General features: G+C 44.1%; 1 long non-coding RNA gene across 1 annotated transcript in view; it reads right to left on the bottom strand.

Annotated features, from left to right (window-relative positions):
• Positions 1 to 1,460: 1,460 nt before the first annotated feature.
• Positions 1,461 to 20,054, bottom strand: part of LOC142072542 (uncharacterized) — a 95,415-nt gene continuing 76,821 nt past the window's right edge. The window contains exon 3 of the long non-coding RNA XR_012668969.1: positions 1,461 to 1,574. This is a non-coding gene — a long non-coding RNA (uncharacterized LOC142072542). The remainder of the gene's footprint in view (positions 1,575 to 20,054) is intronic.

The following is a 20,054-nucleotide window of genomic DNA, read 5'->3' as shown; positions in this document are numbered from 1 at the left end:
TGCTGCCAACGTTTCTATCTTTTATGAAGACTAATCTAGCAATGCCCACATTTGCAAACAGCTCCAGAGGAAATGTGTTCAATGAATAACCTTGAGGTGACACAACTGAATCCTCCCATGTCCCGGCTCAGTAAGGTATGTAAGCATGTGCCTAATTTTAAAAACTTGAAGAGGAAACGTTAGTCAAGTCACCCGGGATGTTAACTGCTCTTTTCAAAAAGTGAAATGGGACCATTAACTGAGATCATCTCACGGGGTGATTATGTAGCTGGAAGTTCAGCATTTCCCCAAGAGAATGGCACCTCTAGATCCAGTCTGTGGCACATATAGCTTGAAACTGTTCTGCTTTTTCCTCTGTGCACTGTACCTTTAAATCTCTGGAACTCTGCCTTTGTGCAGAAAGCAGTTATTTTGTTCTCAGAGTTGCTCTACTCTACAGAGGAGCCTCAGATATGTGCTCCCTCATGGAACCTTTCCTTTTGTTCTTGTCATTGTTTTAATCTAAAATAAAGTCCGCTCAGGCTGATATGGTTGTTCTCATGGCAGAACATGACACTGTGTCACTACAGTAGGAAAATGATCTTTGGTGGGCCAGGTTGAAAATTGTTTGGACATTAGTGTAAACAAAGCCAGACTGTTTTCAGCACTCATTACAGAGAGCATGCTAGAACTCTCCTGGAACAAGATGTCTAGTGTGCTTTCCATAATGGGTGTTAAAAATGGTTCAGCTCTTTCTACGCTTGGCCTGGTCTATACCTAAAAGGTAGGTTGACTTAGCAACGGTCACTCAGGGCTGTGAAAAATTTTGCACCCTGTGCAATGTAGTTAGGTCAACCTAACCTCCACTGTAGACACCACTAGGTCAATGGAAGAATTCTTCCATCAACCTAGCTACTACCTCTTGAGGGGATGGAATTACTACAATGATGAAAAACCCCTTCTGTTGCTGTGGCTAAACCGATGGCAGTCTGGTTAAACCGATGTAGCTGCGGAGCCACAGCCATGCCACTGCAGTGCTTGTAGTGTAGACAATACCCTAAGACTCTGATCCTACAACTTCGGGCACACGGGCAGAATGTACCACCAGTGCGGAACCTCTGATGACAGTGCGGCTCTGTGAAGACACAGCAATTCCACTGCACACAAGAAATTGTAAGAACAGAGCCTCAGATTCCTTACTTTTATAGTTTAAAGACTTCATTTAGTCTCCAGATTTGGTACAGCAACTCTTCAAAAAACAACTGAATTTTCTGTGTACTCTTAAAGAACATGACAGTCAGTCTCGCACACATACAGCCTGCTGCTATCAGCCCCAGAGCAGACCAGGATTTGGGTGAACTCTTGGGATCCATCCAGTTCCCTTTAAGGACTTACGTGCATGCACCTGTCTTAATATCATACAGTGAACAGTCTGCATACCACATGCAGGACGTCATGATCAAAAATAGAAGAAAGAAGATCTTAAGGAAGGAAGGCCACTTACTTACTTACCTCAGTGATCATCTGTGTATCCGGTGTTCCTGTTCCCGATCCTGTGTTCCTACTCCTCCTCCCTGTCGACATCTGCGTCTCCCCTGTGCCCGAGAGGTAGTACTGTAATTACCCGTACTCATTTCCTCAGTTTCCCTAGCAATTATAATGAGGGTTTTGGGACTCTGGGTTTCATAACCATATAATACCTGTTAACAACCAAGTCATTATTTACTATTGTTTACTAGTTTAGTTGGGGTCTTTGCCTTATTATATCACCTGTTGCTGTAATAAATGTTATCTTTTTGGGATCCTTATCCTGCCTACGTTTTCATTCACTACTAAACACCGTTGAATAGATGCGGATGGGGGGTAGTACTTGCAGATAGCCCATCTTCTGACAAACAATTTTAGTTGTAATCTGTCTCAGGTTAACACCTCTAATTTAAAACATCAATGTCACACAGGCTTCGAAGGTCACACCCTAACTCATCTTTACAATCTCTATCTCATAAGCTAAGTAGTTAAACTTAAACTAGAAAAGTTTTAATGTTATTATTACTAGAAGTTGCCAGAGGCTGATGGACATGAGAAGTGACACCCACCACACCATAGATCTAGGCACTTACATACTGGTCCCCTAAGAAGTGAGAAGAGTCAGGCTATATTGGAGCTTGGGGGAGCAAACCAAAGTATGGAGGGGAACAAAGAGAGTGAGCCAAAGTCTGTGTGGAAGTGGGAGTGAGTGGTGGTGATCTAGGAGGAAGGGGCAGGACACAGGAGTTTGAAGGAGACATAGGATGTTGCTGCCATGAGGGGGGGAGTGACTATGGCAGTGGGTGTCAGGGTGAGCACAGGAGAAGGCAAAGGCAGTGCAGCAATGCTACATTGCTGCCTCCCCACAAGACAGACCTCCTGTGGCTCTCCTCTGGGAAAGGAATCCTTTGCTCTGAAACCATAGAAGTACTGCGGCAAGTTCTCCTCTTCCACAGTCTGATGGGTCACCAGCTCCTTATACACCAGCCAGCCCAAGAAGCAGGCTACAGCACCCAGGTACTGTTTCACAGTTGATTCACCTTCACAACAAAATCACTATCTCTTCCCACATCCAACCACCCCCAATACACAAATACCACAAGCTTCACTATGACATTGACTTGCTCATAGGTAAGAACATGCTATACTCTCACAGTGAAAGTGCATTCGTCAAAGGTAACCTCCTCTCTCTGAGACTGTAGTTAAGCTTGTGGATTTGAGTGTGATTGAGAGGAACTGAAGGGGTGCATTGTGGGTAGCTGTGGGTTGGAAGCAAAAGGAAGTCTGTAGAGGGGGTGAAGAATCTGTGATTGCCTGTGGATGTTATGATGTTTGGGTGGGAGATGAAGCTCGTTCTGGGTGGTAATACACACTACACTGGTACGGTCCTTGATTTATTTACTGATTGAATTTGTAGAAAAAGTACCGGAGCAACCTTAACCTTAAGGTAACATAGATTTTGGGAAACGACCATATAATTTGTCCTCATGTGCAATATTTATTTCACTTCCTGCCTAGAAAATGCCACTGCTCTAAAACAATGGTCTCTCCTCTACATGGGAATTTGCCTCACACTAGGATCTGACATTTCTATTAGATGAGTTCTCCAGAGCCGGGACTTTTTTTTTTTTTTTTTTGCAGGGTGTCTGTTTTTAAAAAGGCCTGTTCAGCGAGGCACCTCTCTGAATCATTGTGGTAGAAGGAAAGGGAGCTGGGGAGAGCAGCAAAAGAAAATAGCAAACAAAGTGAGGGAAGAGGAGGGCAAAGAAAGAGAATGGGAGAGAGGACAGCATGGAGTGGGAACATCAGAGAAAGAGGGGGAAAGGAGAAGAAACATCATGGAAAGGACCGGGGGATAGAGAACCCCAAAGGAAAACAGGGGGAGGTAAAGCAAGAGGTAAGAATCAAACAAACAGAGAAAGAGGATAGAAAGGACAAAAGAACAAGATAGAAGGAGGCTGGGGAGAGGGATGAGGACACAGACCAGGAAAGGGATGCTGTTCTTCTGGCTTCTCAAACATAAGGATAGTTTTGCAATGAGAGAAACACAGAGAGAGGATGAAAACAGGCTAGATATAAAGGAGCAGTAAAAAAAAGGTGTGGAAGATAAGACATGACACCCACCAACACCTTTGGGCTAGTGACATTTCTCATATGTATACATCTCCCATCCTGCATTTCAATGCGTTCCTCTGAAAAACCTCCTGCAAGTTCTGCTCATTTGGGGCAGCGGGGAGGGAGGTGATGGCAGAATGTGATTACAAATGGGACGTGGGCCAACTTGCTTCTTTCCATTGGGTGTGTAACTAGGTTAATGTCAGGACAGGTATTTTTAAATCCTGTGCATGACAGCAGAAGTTTAGATATATAGATAGATAGCCTGTCAGACATGAAATTGACCATAATTCTCCTGAACTGCGTAGGTGATATTTGACTGTACAGCTATAAAGAAAAATATGTAAATTTAAAAAAAATTCTGGCAGGTAGATGAATAAAAACTCTTTTGAGGGCAAATGGGGTGCAGAAGCTCCAGGAACCCACAGCCACAGCCTGTGGATAAAGCACTGGACAGGGTCCCAGGAGAGCTGGGATCTAGTCCCAGCCCTGCCACTGATTTGCTGATGGACTTTTGACAAGCACCTCCAACTTCCCATGCCTCAGTTTCATCCTCTATAAAATGGGGTTAATAATACAGACCTCCTTTACAAAGTGCTTTGAGATCTATAGGTGAAAAGGGCTATATAAGGGTTAGGTAGAACCTGGGAGGCCCAAGGTCCATTGTTTTTTTTCACATTTCTATCAAAAATTCTGACTTGCTATTTGAGACATGCCACTTGCTCCCCATTCCAAGAAGAAACATGGAATGTGTTAAAGCAGCGGTGGGCAACCTGTGACCTGTGGGCCGCAGGTTGCCCATCACTGAGTTAGCAGCAGCAATCCAACCCCAATGAGGTGGAATTGCATCCCCTAACAAAATACTGCAGCATTCTTCAGAAATGTCTCCCAACCCTTCAACCATTATTATGCATTGTAGGACCATAGTACTTCTCCGTGGGCTTGAGCCAAAGTCAGCTGAAGCAAATGGGGGCCTTCCCACTGATGTCAGTGAGCTTTGAGTCAAGCCCTGGAAGAGCCATCCAATGGCAACACATCTGACATGTTAAGGAAAGGCCTTGATAAATTCCAAAGGGAATCTCATCCAGTGTGTCAGATGGGAAGATGGTGACTGCAATTTTGGCAAGGAAGGTACAGGCAAGGAAAGTGGTAGAGAAAAGTTCTTCAGGGTTCAGGCAGGGATGAAAATGGCCGCAAGGCTAAACAAAAAAACCCTGGATAGATTATAGATTCATAGATTCCCAGGCCAGAAGGTACCATTATGATAATCTAGACTGACCTCCTATACAACACAGGCCAGAGAATTTCACTCAGTGATTCCTGCATCAAGCTCATACCTTCTGGTTGAGCTAGGGCGTGTCTGAGGCTGTGTTACAGTCATTGAATCTGAGCAGCACTCCAGGCACTGTGCCAACCCAGGGCAGAGATCTGAAGTTAAAAAAAGCCAGCATAGTGTTCCAATCTGCCTCTGTCAAAGGCAGATTTTATTTTACAAGAGGTAATGGACTCAATCTGCAGCAAGGGAGATTTAGGGTAGATATTAGGAAAATTTTCCTAACTATAAAGTGTGACAAAGTCAGACCTGGCAGTTATACGAGAGTGGAGGAAGGAAGGTATCTCAACCCTAGAATGGTAAAGGCCCTTTTCCCTATGATCGGATGGTTGACTAAAGACACCTGAGTCCAATTAAGGGCTTCCTGTGACCTTTAACCCTCTCCCCTTTCTGCTATATGAGTGATAGGCAGGAGAAATGAGAGACCAGCTGCAGCAGGGTTAGGGGTAGCAGGAAGAAAAGGTGTCTTCTGGCTGCCCGGCTGCCCTCCTCTCTAGAGGGGAAGCAACCCAGCTAACGGCTTGTTTGGGGAAGGACTAGCATACAGAACCCACCCTAATAAGGTAACACCCTGGAGAGTGGGGCAGGGAAATGTATTCCCTTTTTGTGCTAGGCGTTTGGTTTTTTTATTTGGCTGAAGAGTACTAATTGGGCCTACCCTGTGTTCCACTTTGTAAATATTAAAAAATAAACCGGGGGGGAAGACCCCTCTGGAGTCAGACTCACTCCTTCTAGGTTCCCCCATTCCCAGAGGTATAGATTCTGGAACAAGGGGCAGCATCCCCTGGCTTGAAGTGGTTTCCATTATATACAGGCTTTAGAGTTTGGTTCGATGGCTCTCAGCACCCCCACTATAAAAATTGTTCCAGCGCCCCTGCCCAGAGGGAGGAATGGTGAGGCCAACAAGGTGAAAGAAGTGCCTTGCCACAAAGGATAGTTCAGGCCTGGAACAGGCTTCCAGGGGAGGTTGTGGAATCCTATCATTGGAGGTTTTTAATAGGTTGGACAAACACTTTTCAGGGATAGTCTAGATATATTTGGTTCTGCCTCAGTGCAGGGGACTGGACTAGATGACCTCTTGAGGTCCCTTCCAGACCTACATTTCTGTGTCTTTTAGGAAAGTAAATACATGGTAGCCCATACCAGACAAGTATGAGTATTGCTACTCTCTCTCTTTTGCCTCTCCTGCAGCTTTCGGCTGAATGGTGGGTTTGTGACATTAGAGACAAGTCACCCCCTTCTTCCTTGCCATCATATTGCCAACCTTTGTGAAGAACTTTGAGCTCCTCAGATAACGAGTGCTGTAAAAGAGCTAAGTAGTATTACTGAAGATGTATACATGGTGATGGAGGTTGGTATATAGGTTTTGGTATTAATAACAAATAGCAATCCAGTGATAGGAATTGCAGGCAGACAGCATGCTAACAAATGATCAAATTTCTATTAGCTTTTGCCAATTCCTGACTGATCAACATAACTTTCTGATTTTTTGGAATAAGACTCATAAATTGAGAGGAAGGGGGATCAATGTCCGAGTTGGGTAATACACACACACACACACACACACAGCATTTCAAGGTAGTAAAGAGTTCACTTCTCTCAGAACTTTAAAATTAATATCTTCCATGATTTGTGAGCTGCTTTCCTATGAGGAACTGGCACAAATGAACGGTTGTTAACTCATCTCCACAGAGATGGTCTCTTTGCCAGCAGGAATGCAAGTAGGGTTGTACGCTCCAGAACGCAAGAGATTTTTACCGGGTATGGGGTACCGGAAAGACTTGGGGAGGCTAGCCATCCCCTCTGGAGGAGGGGTGGAGCTGCACTCTGCTCCTTAAAGGAGCAGAACTCGGCTAGGTAGGGCATTCATTCTGTATATGAGTTTAATAGCACAATTCATATGCTAACAAACTATGGAAGGTGTTTAAACACTGTTTTTGATTCCTGCTCAAGCCTCTGGACTATGAACATATACTGATGGGAGCATTCGAACCAAGGGACTGAGGACTTTAAGGTAATCTGGAGCCTTCATATTTCCTTGATCCTTTGCAGACGGACTTATGAGTTGGATATGGTACAGAGACTGTTCTAGCCTCATTGATTGCTGATTTCTCCCTTGCAGCGGACAAAGATCAGATATCTGATGACTTTCTCACATGAGTCAGCAGCCTTTGATACCTGTGGTATAAGCAACATAACTCTTGCGTGAATGGTTTTGTTCTTTCCTCTCCAAATGTCAAAGCTTGTTCCCATTGAACTCAATAGCAAAACTCCTTTTGATCTCAATGGAAACAGGATTTGGCCCCAAGAGATCAGAGAATGTGATTTTGATCAATTGCTTATCTGTCCAGAGACAGTTCTCATGCATGTTCTGCCAGGCTGATTTTGATTGCCCCTCCTGTATGTCATGTTGAGGAAAATCATAAAACAATTTGGGCTGTAGTTCTATCAAGATGCACCTGGCACACACAGCTCTGCCTCTTTTCCATCAAACCCAGATGGCGCAGGATCTTTGCTTTCCTAGTGCCTGGCGGAGAGCAATACTTAGGCCTTGTCTACACTGCCACTTTACAGCGCTGAAACTTTCTCACTCAGAGGTGTAGACAGTGCACCAGCACTGGGAGCCGCACTCCCAGCACTGGTAGCTACTCACCTCGTGGGGGTGGATTTTTTTAACACAATACTAAAGCGCTTCCTGCTGGCTGAAGTTTAGGGGACTCGTGACACAAGATACAGCTTTTCTGAGTTTGCGTGTTGGCAAAGGAGAGTTTTGGAAGCTACTTAGGCACACAGTTGGGACCAGTTATAAAGCATGGAAGCCTTGACCTGCTCTCAGTTACACTCATATAAATAAGTTGCATTTCCACAGAAGCCAATGGACCAGAGCAAAACTGCTGTGAGTAAGATCAGCTGTGGCATGTGATCATGGGTTTTTAGCAGATACTGCAGCTGATTCCCAACCATGCCTTTCAAAATAGCAACAGTCCCTGAGCATCAATAACATTTTTTCATTTTTAAACTGAAATGACAATGTTTGGTATTTAATCTATATATGCCCCAAAACTCAAATGTAGTATTTTCAGCAACAGCTCTTTTTTGCTAAAAAATGTCCTTCTCCTTAAGTGTCCTGTTTTGATGGTGTTTTGTAGCAGGGCTATAATTAATTTGTGTATGGTTCCATGTGTGAAGTCCTTGTAATTGTCTTTGCTAACAGACTTTGAAGCATTGCTCAAACAGAGTTAATTTTAAAGATTAATGGGGAAAAAAATCAATTAAAAAAATGTGACTTTCAATTATTCATATGTCAGATAGCTGTGCACAAGAGCTGTTTATAGCCAGAGCTAAAGACTTGTGTTGAGAACTGGTATACATTGATGTACAAATGAAGAGGCAAAAGTTTGGGTTTCAAGTCATTACACTAGAGAGAGAGCAGACAAGATCCCATTTAGGTTTCACAAGATATTGTATGTCTCTGTGTTAAAGCTCATTTATTAAATAGTTTAGAATAAAGTGGAGAGAAACATGCACACCAAAGAAGAAATTAATTTCATAGGGCATACACGGGGGTCTGGGCGTTGACTGGGTTTTTTTATTGTTTGTTTTTAAGATGTTTAAGGCCTAAAAAAAAAATTATGATCAAGTCTGACCTCCTGCATAACACAGGAATTTGCTTGAGATCCTTATTTGTGAATATAAGTCACTGAGTTTTGGGCATCAAGGACACTTTGGAAGCCTTTCTAATCTGGGAGCATTGGTCACCCTTTCTCCTCAATCCCTATCTCCTTGCTCTTTGTATATTGGTTTCAGTGTTCCTTAGTTAGGGTGACTCAGTCCTTTCCTCTTGCCCTTGTCACTTCCAGATGCCAAAATCAGCTGACAGCACCTCCTGTTTGTCATTGACAAGTGGTACTGTTTCTGGCCAAATGGCTCCTGTCCACATCTTTTTATTCCCTTCTGTCTCAGCCTCTCCTCTCCTGCTTTCTGCCTGTCTCTCTCTCTGCACTCATCTTCTCATAGAATATCAGGGTTGAAAGGGACCTCAGGAGGTCATCTAGTCTAACCCCCATGCTCAAAGCAGGACCAATCCCCAATTTTTGCCCCAGATCCCTAAGTGGCCCCTCAGGGATTGAACTCACAACCCTAGGTTTAGCAAGCCAATGCTCAAACCACTGAGCAATCCCTCCCGCCTTTACTATCTCCCTCATTGTCTCTCACCTCCTTTTTTCTCCACCTCAGTACATTCTTGTCTTTCCTCCTCTTCCTCCATTCCCACCACCCTCTCTCCCCCAGGTTTTAGACAGTAAGTTATTTGGGGCAGAGACCGTCAGTTGTAGATGACTGTACAGTGCCTAGCCCAATGTATGATCTCACTTGGGGCCTCCTGGCATTACTGCAGTACAAATAATAAAACAGTTTTTTCTCTTCTTTTCTTCTCAGCCCCATTGTCTCTATTCTCTGTGCCTGTCTCATCCTGCCAGTGCCCTAGCTGCTGAAATGAGTCAACGGACAAAATACATCCTGCCACGGGGAAGTCCCTGCATCTGGGCTTAACCCATGGCCTCCTGACACTGACTGACTTGAGCTATGCCATCCAGCTGAGTCCCTTCAGCATGACACATCAGCAGGACAAAGCCAACGGACGGATAGCAAAGGTTTCAGCGATATTGCCTAGAATACCTCTGTAGATATAGAAGAAGCCTGATCCGGAGGCTAGAGCACTAGGTTAAAGATTGGTTTCAGAGTAACAGCCGTGTTAGTCTGTATTCGCAAAAAGAAAAGGAGGACTTGTGGCACTGGTTAGTCTCTAAGGTGCCACAAGTACTCCTTTTCTTTTCAGGTTAAAGATTGGAATTCTAGTTCCTGCAATGCCACAGACTTCCAAGTCACTTAGAGGCTCTGTGCCTCAGTTTCCCACCTGTAAAATGGGGATAATAGCAATTCCTTACCTCATCAGGGTATTGTGAGGATAAATATAATAAAGTCTGTGAAGCTGTCAGATGCTGTGATAATGGGAGCTATATAAGTACCTGAGGGAGATGGATTCCCTATTCTTATCCACTAACAACAGTAATATCTCTAAAACCACAAACAACTTTTAAAACACACCCACTGCAAAAAGTGTTTGGTGGGTTATAGGGCTCCTGGAAGCTTTACCATATGTGCGCCAATCGACTCTGTCCGCTCACATCAGGAATAACCCAACAGGAAAGCAAGCAAGTAGTGCACTACAGCCTTATCTGTAGTAAGGTTCTGTCTTCTAAAATTTTCCATCAGTGCTATTCCCAGTCCAGCTTCACTGATGACAGCAACTGTGGGAGTGCTAGTGTATGCAGGGCACCATCAACCAGTGTTGATTGGTTCATGATCAACCAATCAAACACCACCAGTGGTGTTTTAACCTCCATGTAATGGAGGTCTGCTCTGAGAAAGGTCAGATAACACAATGGTTAACACACAGCTAACAGCACCAAGACTGTTGCAGCATCCCCACTGTTACTACGCTGTAAGGTGGTAGCTGTGGTGGTAAATGATGCAGCCAGAAATACTGTAAAACTGGAAATAGGCCCTAATTCTCATTATATTTGTTGATTCGAAAAATCAGCAAAAATATCATTAACCATGATTGTTTCTAGCAAAAGGCTGGAAGCAGCATTCAACAGCAGAGGACAGCTGAAAATGTGGCCAACCTCTTTTGCAGCAAAATAAGCCAGCATTATAATAAGCATTTGTACAGAATTGTACGCAGAGTGACTTTGTCATACAGTTCATCATTAAGTGGCACTCATTTTCCAGTTTTGTACCTGCATGAGATCATGCGTCCCAGCTTGGTGAGACACCCCAAAGACTTTCTACCACCTTTGTGTGAATTTTGGGCACTGAAAGCTGAAGAGTTTTCTGGATCTTAGACAATAAAGCCAGTGGATGTCTAAAGTGTTCAGTATCTTGGCATCTGACCAGCAAAACATTCATGTAAAACTGAATGCCAGGAAATCTGCCTTCTGTCCTTAAACTGATTATTCAATGGTACACTATGAGATCTCCTAATAAATTAATAAAACCCAAAAATATTTCAGAAGCCGAATGATCCACCACCATATCCATTAGTGGACATTCTAAACTTATAAATGGGGTGATGGGTACTCTTTACAAGCTATTAGGAGTCAGAGGTTGTGCCATATATAATTCGAAAGGTGATTTCCTCTAGATTTTCAACAAAGTTTCAGATTTTACTAGAGATAGTAACACTATCAAGGTCTCAACACCCACAAAGTCGGGGGGTATTTGAAATATGAACCTAAAATGTGAATTTTGCAAATGGCCCCATCCTGTATAATGGCCAAATTCTTTCAGGTATTCAAGCTCTAGAACCCATCTCTAGGCTTGACCAGTTACTTCAGTTCAGATATTCTGGTGAAGCCATAGAGAGAGTGAAGGAGATCTACAGTGGAGGTAAAGTGAGGCCGTGAGACATGATCCGTGAGGCTGTTTTTCTTGCTAATTTCAGTGGTTTTTTACTAATTTTATATCAAGACTTTTGTTTACACTGCAAGTGAGTGACCTTTGAGTCTGTCTCCAGTAGAGTCAACCAAGAATTAACCAAGGCACTGGACTAGGCGATTGGGTTTGAGAGACCTGACTTCTATTCCTAGTTCTACCATTGCATGACCTTGGGCAAATCACTTCACCTTTCTCCTTGGGAAAGAGGTTCTCTTCTCTTACTATGGGTATGTACATGACCTAACAGAATGGGTCCCTGATCTCAGTTGAGCCTCTGGGGCCTCCAATTTCCTGTCTTCTGCAGTTGGCCTGGTGACATAAGGAGGATGGATCTGGATGGTCACACAGTTTACCAGTGCTTAGTATAAACAATGTCATAGTTACCAGGATGCTAGTTGACAACAGAATTCCAGATCCCCACATTCTGTGTGTGCACTGTCAGCACAGGTCAATGTGAAAGGAAAGAAAAGTCTGACTTGGTGATCCTGTGGTCACATAGTTCGAGAAATTGCTGTGTAAGTTTAGCGGACTCTTCCAGTCCATGGGCTTGTGGCCCCGGTAGGCTCAGTCAGAGCTGGAAATACTTTGTTGTACCAACAAATTCAACACACGATGCTTTTTGATATGCTAGGGTTTTGCATCTTTTGTCACTGCTGGGTGCAGTTATTACTGTACATTCACTTACTGAGCCACTACCTGCTTTCTTTAGTCTATCAAATTATTTGACAAAACTTGCAATATCTTGTTTAAAGAACATACCTGGGAGACTGGATGGGTCAGAGGCCTGGTAATGAAATGTAGAATCTTATACCTCCAGCTCTAGTATGAATCCAACCCAAGTTGGTAGTGCCTGAAAATTGCTACCATCTGCTGGGTATTCAGTGGTCTGTGTGAAGTGAGTTTGATCATCTCATGCCACAGGTGTCCACAGCACAAAATTCATCAGTACTGTTGACACTAAACTGGCCCCTGGGGTAACAGTCTCACCAGTGAGGCTAAGAGTTGACTGGACTAGTGGACACTGAGCAGCCCTTTCGTACCTAGATGTGGTCCCTGCTGAGAGATCAGGCACACTGACTAGGCACAGCTTATACTGCTACAGCTCATGCTGTACCTTGTCTGTGTGGAGATAGAAGACTCCCATCTCTTAGAACACAGTTCTCACCGGCCTAATGCTTCTAGCATTGCTATATAGTCGACATTTTTTCATGCTTTGTGTATATAAAAAGATCTGCTACACTTTCCACAGTATGCATCCGATGAAGTGAGCTGTAGCTCACGAAAGCTTATGCTCAAATAAATTGGTTAGTCTCTAAGGTGCCACAAGTCCTCCTTTTCTTTTTGCTAAAAAAACAATGTGCACAAAGGGCAAATCCAGCCCTTCCTCTGTGACTTGAGTAGGGCCCTTATAGAGCAGATCCAATAGAGTGCACAAAGGCTGCTCTGCACTAGGTTCCTGCACAGCAGCACAAACACATGGGCAAAAAGCAGAGGCAAAGATGGGCCGAGGGAGGGGAGGGGAGGAAGCGGGGCATTGGATGCACTGCTGCATTGATCATCCCAACCATAGGAGGAGGGGCGGGCTTTGTAAAGACCCACAGAGGCTAGTTCAGTCATTGTGCATCAGGTTTCATTGTTTTATTTATTTCATTTTCCTGAGCAATGCATTAGATATTTAGTTTCCTCTTACAGGGCTGATTCTAAAATAAAAAGGAAAACATTGTCATGTGAAAATGTCATCATGTCATGACGCAAAATCTCCACCAAGGTTGTCTCATGGGCCCCAGAAGATACCAAAGAACATCCACAAGCAATGTTTTCAGGCTGTGGGATCACCTTCTTAAAATAAGGACAACCCCAGAAATAATGGAACTGTTGGCAGTCCTAGTTCACGTCTCTCTTGAGTGACTCCATCTGGCCAATTGTTTCTGATGGATTATTAAGACGGCTGCTCCTTATTATAAATCATAAGAACAGCTGTACTTGGTCAGCCCAATAGTCCATCTAGCTCAGTATCCTGTCTTCTGACAATGGCCAGTACCAGATGCTTCAGAGGGAATGAACAGAATAGGGCACTTAAAGTGATCCACTCCCTGTCATCTAGTCCTATATTTTGGCAGTCAGAGGTTTAGGGATGCCTTGAGGATGGCGTTGCATCCCGGACCATCTTGGCTAATACCCATTGATGCACCTATCCTCCATGACCTTATCTAATTCTGTTTTGAATCCTGTTATGGTTTTGCCCTTCACAACATCTCCTGGCAATGAGTTCCACAGGTCAACTGTGCATTGTGTGAAGAAATACTTCTGTTTGTTTTAAACCTACTGTCTGTTAATTTCATTGGGTGACCCCTGATTTGCATGTTGTGTAGGAATAAATAACACTTCCCCATTCACTTTCTCCACACCAGTCATGATTTTATGGACCTCTATCATAACCCCCCCTTAGTCATCTCTTTTCTAAGTTAAACAGTCCCAGTCTTTTTAATCTCTCCTCATACGGAAGCTGTTCCATACCGCTAGTCATTTTTCTTGCCCTTCTCTGTACCTTGTCCATTTTTAATATATCTTATTTGAAATAGAGCAACCAGAACTGCATGCAATATGCAAGGTGTAAGCATAGCATGGATTTATGTAATGGCATTATGATATTTTCTGTTTTATTATCTATCTTCTCTCTCTCAGTTTTGGCTGTTGGTGGTTCTACTTCCAATGCAAAGATTGTAACAAGTGCAGACACACACAAATATTCAATGACATTTTAAAACCCTGCACTATCACTTTTTGGCAATGTAGGGAAATGGAAAGTTACAAAACCACCTTGGTCCAAATTCTCCTCTGGCATAAGCAGATGCAACACTATTGACTCCAACTGAGCTGTGCCTGCTTTTGCCAACAGTGAATTTGGCCTCCAAATTTCATCAGGAAATCAGTCCCAGGTGCCCAGCAGCTGCTGATTCTAATGGCTTGGCTAGCCACAAGGCACAGGGAATGAAAGAGTACAGCAAAATCCCTGCAAAACCATGCCAGGCACCAATACATCTTCTAACCTGTAGTCCAGCGTATGAGTGTGGACAATATCAGAGATATATTGTGGACCCTCATTATGTGAGGGTCCCCGGCACTGTCTCCTTCAATACTCTGCTATATTTGACTGACTGAAGCTTGTTTAGTGCTATTTCGCTCCCCTCATTTGTATCCAAAGTTATGGCTGCTCAGAATGGCATCAGCTTGTTCTTTGTTCTGTATGATGGTGACAATGATATTCCAGCTGTTCCGGTGATGGGCCAAAATGTTCTTTGTGAATTAGTCCACTACCTTGCTCGTGATCATGTCCCATTTGGGCAGCATGTGTGGTGTTCGTGCAAAATTTGTGCATGGCTAACTTTGGGGGTTTTCTTGAGAAGGGTTTGAAGCCTCCTTTTATTAGAGATGGAACCTGAGCCTAAATTTGACTCTGGAATCAAACTATCTCACATTTTCAGTGGGGTTGGTATAGTGGTATGTCGGAGGTGGGGGGGAGGGAATCAAACATACCTACATGACTTTCCCATAGACTTTCCCACTGACTTTCAATAAACTCAGGCTCCTACGTGTCCTGCTTTTGCAAAATTTACCCCACATCGATACTGAATCATAGAAAGATGAATTCCACACGTGTAGCTGAGAAAATAGACAGGTAAGATTTTTGGATTTATTTCTTTGTATAAATTTCTTTAGATTAAAAATAATAAAGATGCCTTTCCAGCGTGCTGGGCATCCTAACTGAAATAATTGACACTAAATACAATTAAATGACATCTCAGCAGCATTAAAGTGAGTGGAACTCTTGACAACCAGCCACCAACCTCCCTTCATCGGCCAGCCAGCACACCCTCACCCTCGCCCTCCCTGTACTCCCTACTTGTGTTGGTTTCACTTGCTTGATAGCATAGCTAGATAGAGCTGTCTTTACCTATTAAGTAGATTTGTCTTTCATCTCCACCTGAGTAAACTGGAGGGAACATCCTACATCCTTTTGTTAATCATCCCTTCAGCATAATTCAGTCTGATTTTCACAGGTATGGGACGCCCTGCACAGACAATGCCAAGCTAAGCGGGTCTGCCTATAAGACCGGACTGTAGGACAGAGCTGCTTTCTGGGGGGTAAACAAACAAGTGCCCGCTTCTTCTGCTCTTAATAATGTCAGCCGGCGGCACCCTTCACGGCAGCGTCCAGAACCCCCCAGCTCGGTTAATCCTGCTGCCCAGCGAGCCTTCCTTGCGCTGCATTGGCTCTGGCGGTGGTTGCAGCCGCTGGAGCAAGGCTGCACTCAGGAGCCGCCTAATAATCCCGAATCTGGGAGTGGGAAAAGGTCAGAGAAAGCCTCTGAGCTGCGGGGGACAGCCCCCCAGAAACAGCCACGGGGGGAGGGTGGCTGGGTTCTCCGCCAGACAGGATCACCAGCGCCGGGCTTTGCGGGGAGCGAGGTCCGCACCACCCGGGGCATTGCTGCTTCCCCGTTACCAGCAAACTGCACCAACCCATAAATCTTGCTGCCGCAAGCTGCCTCCGAGGATGTCAAAGGAAAGCTCCGCTCGCGGTTCAGAAGGCTCCAGTCCCCTGTGGGCAGGGTTAACAAATGCAGGGAGCACATCGCGTATCTAACATGCCAACCTTTGGCAGCATGTCCTGGCGTTGGGGGGGGGGGGGGGGGAATCTATGCTTTGGTGGCGATATTGGCAAAGGAAAACAAGAACGACGGGTCACCCAGTCATTATTTAGGGACAGATTGCGAGCCCCTTGCTCATACTGGCCAGCAGTTCCACACACCCGGGTAGTTCCACTGATTTCGCGTGTGTCTGTGTACACACGCACGTACACTGGACTTCTTAATTCCGTTTCCTTAAATCATGCAAAGTATCGGTCGTTATTAAAAACACACGAATTGCCCAGCGATCGTAACCCGAAAACCAGAGATCAAAGTTGCTTAGACGGATGATTCCTTCTCCTTTAGCTCATCAGTGCTCATCAGAGTTTCGTGCACACACGCAGTGATGAGTTGTACTAGTCCAGCCATGGGAAAGGCACTTTACAGCCCACAGCGTTCAGAGAGCGAATATGATTGAAGGAAAGGGACCGTGAGATGAAGCTCTCTGTTGTGTTAGCCTTTCCATGAAAAAGCCCATTTTTGGCACCGACTTTATATCCTGCGGTATCTGGCTACGGATTTCTCTTGATTAAGAGTCCCTCTTTTCAGCTGTAAACACCGCTGGGTAGTTGATGGTGGGGGCTGTGGTTTGAGGTAGGGGTGGGGGGAGGGGTAAAGGTTTGGAACTGCTGTGGCATCTGGCATGAAAAAATGTTCCGGGAAGCTGTTACATTAAATTGTAAATCGATTTATTGAATGGCAGGTGTTAGCTACAAACAGATGGAGAACATAAAGGCATAAGTAGGCATTTGTATGGAAAAGAAGCCATCGATTTGGAGCCAAAGATTCAATGGTAATCGTTATACCATTTAATAGAAATGTTCTTATTTTATAGGTTAAGCTCTGAATAACAATAGGTGAATTGACACACCCACGTGTTGTAACTAAACCCAGCCCGAGCTATACCCCTTGGCACGAGAGAGCTGTTTCAATTGTTAGAATTGTCTTGCCGGATTTATATCTAGACGGATCGCTTTCTTCCAGCGGGCACTTTGAGGGTGCGCTATTTGTACCTAGCACGTTATCAGCTAGAGTAGAAGGCACCAGGGCTCGAGTCCTGATAAGCGGATCGAGCCCCACGTCTGCAGGTGCGAGGTAGGGGAAGCGACAGCCGGTGAAATGCAGTCTAAACTTCCCATTCAGAGGCTGGTCACATCCTCCGTCCGTGTGATATTTACATGCCTTGCTTGCTGTTAGACACAGATCGGAATAAAAAACACAGCAACTCAAGCTGGGATGGCTTTAAAGGGGATAAGTGGCAAGTGTTAAAGGAAAGCTGGCTCCTCTTCTAAGGTTTGCTGTGCTCCCTGCAGCTGCCGGGTCTGCAGGTGCCCTTTGTGCCTCCTTCCCTTGCTGCTGCTGCCTGGTGTCTGCATGCCAGGCTGGGCTGGGCCTTGTTGTCCCAGTTGGCACGTGGCGTGCTTGGCTGGCTCGTGGCAGCTCCCCTGGAGCAGATGAGGCACGCGCCGTCCTCATTACAATGAGAATGGACAGAATGGAGGAGCCATGTGGTAGCAACAGTTTGCAAATCTCCCCTCCTTCTGTGCAAATCAGGAAACATTTCCAAACATTTGTACCCCAAATCGACCACATTAACACCCCTCGGAGCTGCTCTCCCCGGAGACATGCTCTGTGCTATGGACATTTAGACTGAAACAAAACAAGCAAGTGGGACTTTTCCCCCCGTCCCTCGGTGTATGTCAGCACTGAATAGATGTGTAACTTTCTAACTAAGGGGTTTAAAAGCCATTAGGGAATCCGGCTCACAAAGTGAATCTGTGCACATGGAACTTGGTGTGTGAGCACTGAATAGATGGGCAACTTTCTAACTAAGGGTTTAAAAAGAGATCAGGAGAGCCAAACCACAAAATGAATCGGGGCATAGGAGAAAGAGGGACTGTTACCAATAAAAACATTCAAGGTACATGACAAAATCTAATCTTCATAGGGAGGGGGTGCTGTATTAGATCATTATGACTAATTTGATTAACCACTGCTGAAAGAGGCTGCTTGGAAATAGTTTATTCCTTCAGATGTTGCAGAAACCTACAAAAATGGTATTTACACAAGTTATTAGAAAAGTATACTCTGTGCACCTTTTTACATCATTTACCTGTATAACCTTAACAGTCTGTCTGCCTCACTGCTTACTCACTAATGGACCTGCCTCTAATTATCCAGGTGAAACAGAAATAAATTATTGTAGGAAATAAATGTTAAGTAGATTTCTAAATTTCCAAAAAAAAAATATTTTTAAACATAACTGTTACATAGAAATATTTTACAATTCTGGCAGGAGATCGTCATGTGCTACTTATCCATTATTTAGAGAAAATGTTGTACTAGTTTAGATAGCAAGTAATTCAATTTAGGCAAGGAAATGGATGTATTAGTCTGATTCTGACTTTTTCCATGGATAACCCCCACTTTCTTTGGGAAGAGATTGAAAATACTAACGATGTGTTAATTTATGTAGGGTCTGGTACTTTGGGTTAGCACTTTTCACCTTTGGAGAGCTGGGTTCAGAAGCCTAGTACGAGTGAAAAAGAGTTTGGTCTAAAACTAGTCCCAGACTGAGCACATCAGAAATAAACACACAATTTTTGTATAATTTTTTCTCAGGAGATTCGGAGGACTGGCGGAGCATCAATGTTGCAAATCAGATATGTAATGCAATGCCAGACTTTGCCTTCGGTTACACCTGTGCACCTTCTTTTGCAGCAGCTGGGTTTGGCTCTCGTCAGAGACTGGATACTGAACTAGATAGACCACTGATCTGGTATGGCACTTCCTATGTTCCTAGAGGGAACTTCAATAAAATCCATGAGGTTGCAGAGGGGTAACCAAGGGCAGACTGTGTCCCTGGAAGCATTTTCCAACCACATTCTGCTAGGGTTAACCACTCCCTTTCCCCCATACAATCCCATTGAGCTCAATGATGTAGGTATGGGCGGTACAACAGGGCAGAACGTGGTTCTAGGTGAGGACGTTTGCAAAGCACTTGCCACTAGGCAGGTTCCTGGATCAAGACAGTGCTTTGAGTCCTGCACTCTCATAAGCATTAAATCTGCTCAAACATGGTGAAAAATGTGGAAAGCCTACATCCCCAGCGTACAGTGAAGTGGAGCAGTTGGACCTCTGGATTCAGTTGTGCCTTTTTTCTTAAAATGTGTGGTACCATAGAGTATCAAGGTTTAAGCAGCACGTTGTTTATTTCTGTATGGAATAGTGGTCAATATAGTTGACACACTCAAAGTCGCACTGAGATTCAAGCAGCCCACGTGAGATATGACGTAATTAATCTAAAGTTTGGTAGTCCGGGATATATAATAAAGAAGATTATGGCAGCACAATACGAATTTTGGTGGTCCACATAATCTGCAGTGAGAGTTGGGGGGAATGAAGGTTAGTAAACAATGTCTAGTCTAATACTGCTCTTACTTTCCACCTTTTATGTCATTTTTCCACTTCTTTTTCAGTCTCTCTCTCTCTCTTTTCTTCCGCTCCTTCCCCTCTCTTGTCTGTCCCTCTCCTCTTCTTTTTCCCGAAGGATCTCCCAATCTAGTCCAGTAGATGAAGAGGAGACAATGCTCATGAAACTAACTTGGATAATCATACTATTCAATATACTTATACCAGTTTCTCTGAAAATTAGCAAAGGAAAAATGCAGACTTGGAATTCAAATGGTCTCTCCATCTCGTGCCAGAAGCAAATTCTGATGGGCCATGCATCCTAGAAAAGCAAAGACAAAACAAGCTCTTATCATGGCTACCCTAACCCTACCTGGTTATAACAGTACACGTTGGTGATATCACAAATTCGTCGGGTTTTGTTTTTCAAAATAATAAAAGGCCTTGCCCCATATTAATTATTGTTTTGTCAATTTTGGCTCAGAGGTTAAAAAATTCAC

Source organism: Caretta caretta, chromosome 6 (genome assembly GCF_965140235.1).
Source record: "Caretta caretta isolate rCarCar2 chromosome 6, rCarCar1.hap1, whole genome shotgun sequence".
In the NCBI taxonomy this organism is placed as follows: Eukaryota; Metazoa; Chordata; order Testudines; family Cheloniidae; genus Caretta; species Caretta caretta.
This window is presented reverse-complemented; position numbering and strand designations above follow the sequence as displayed.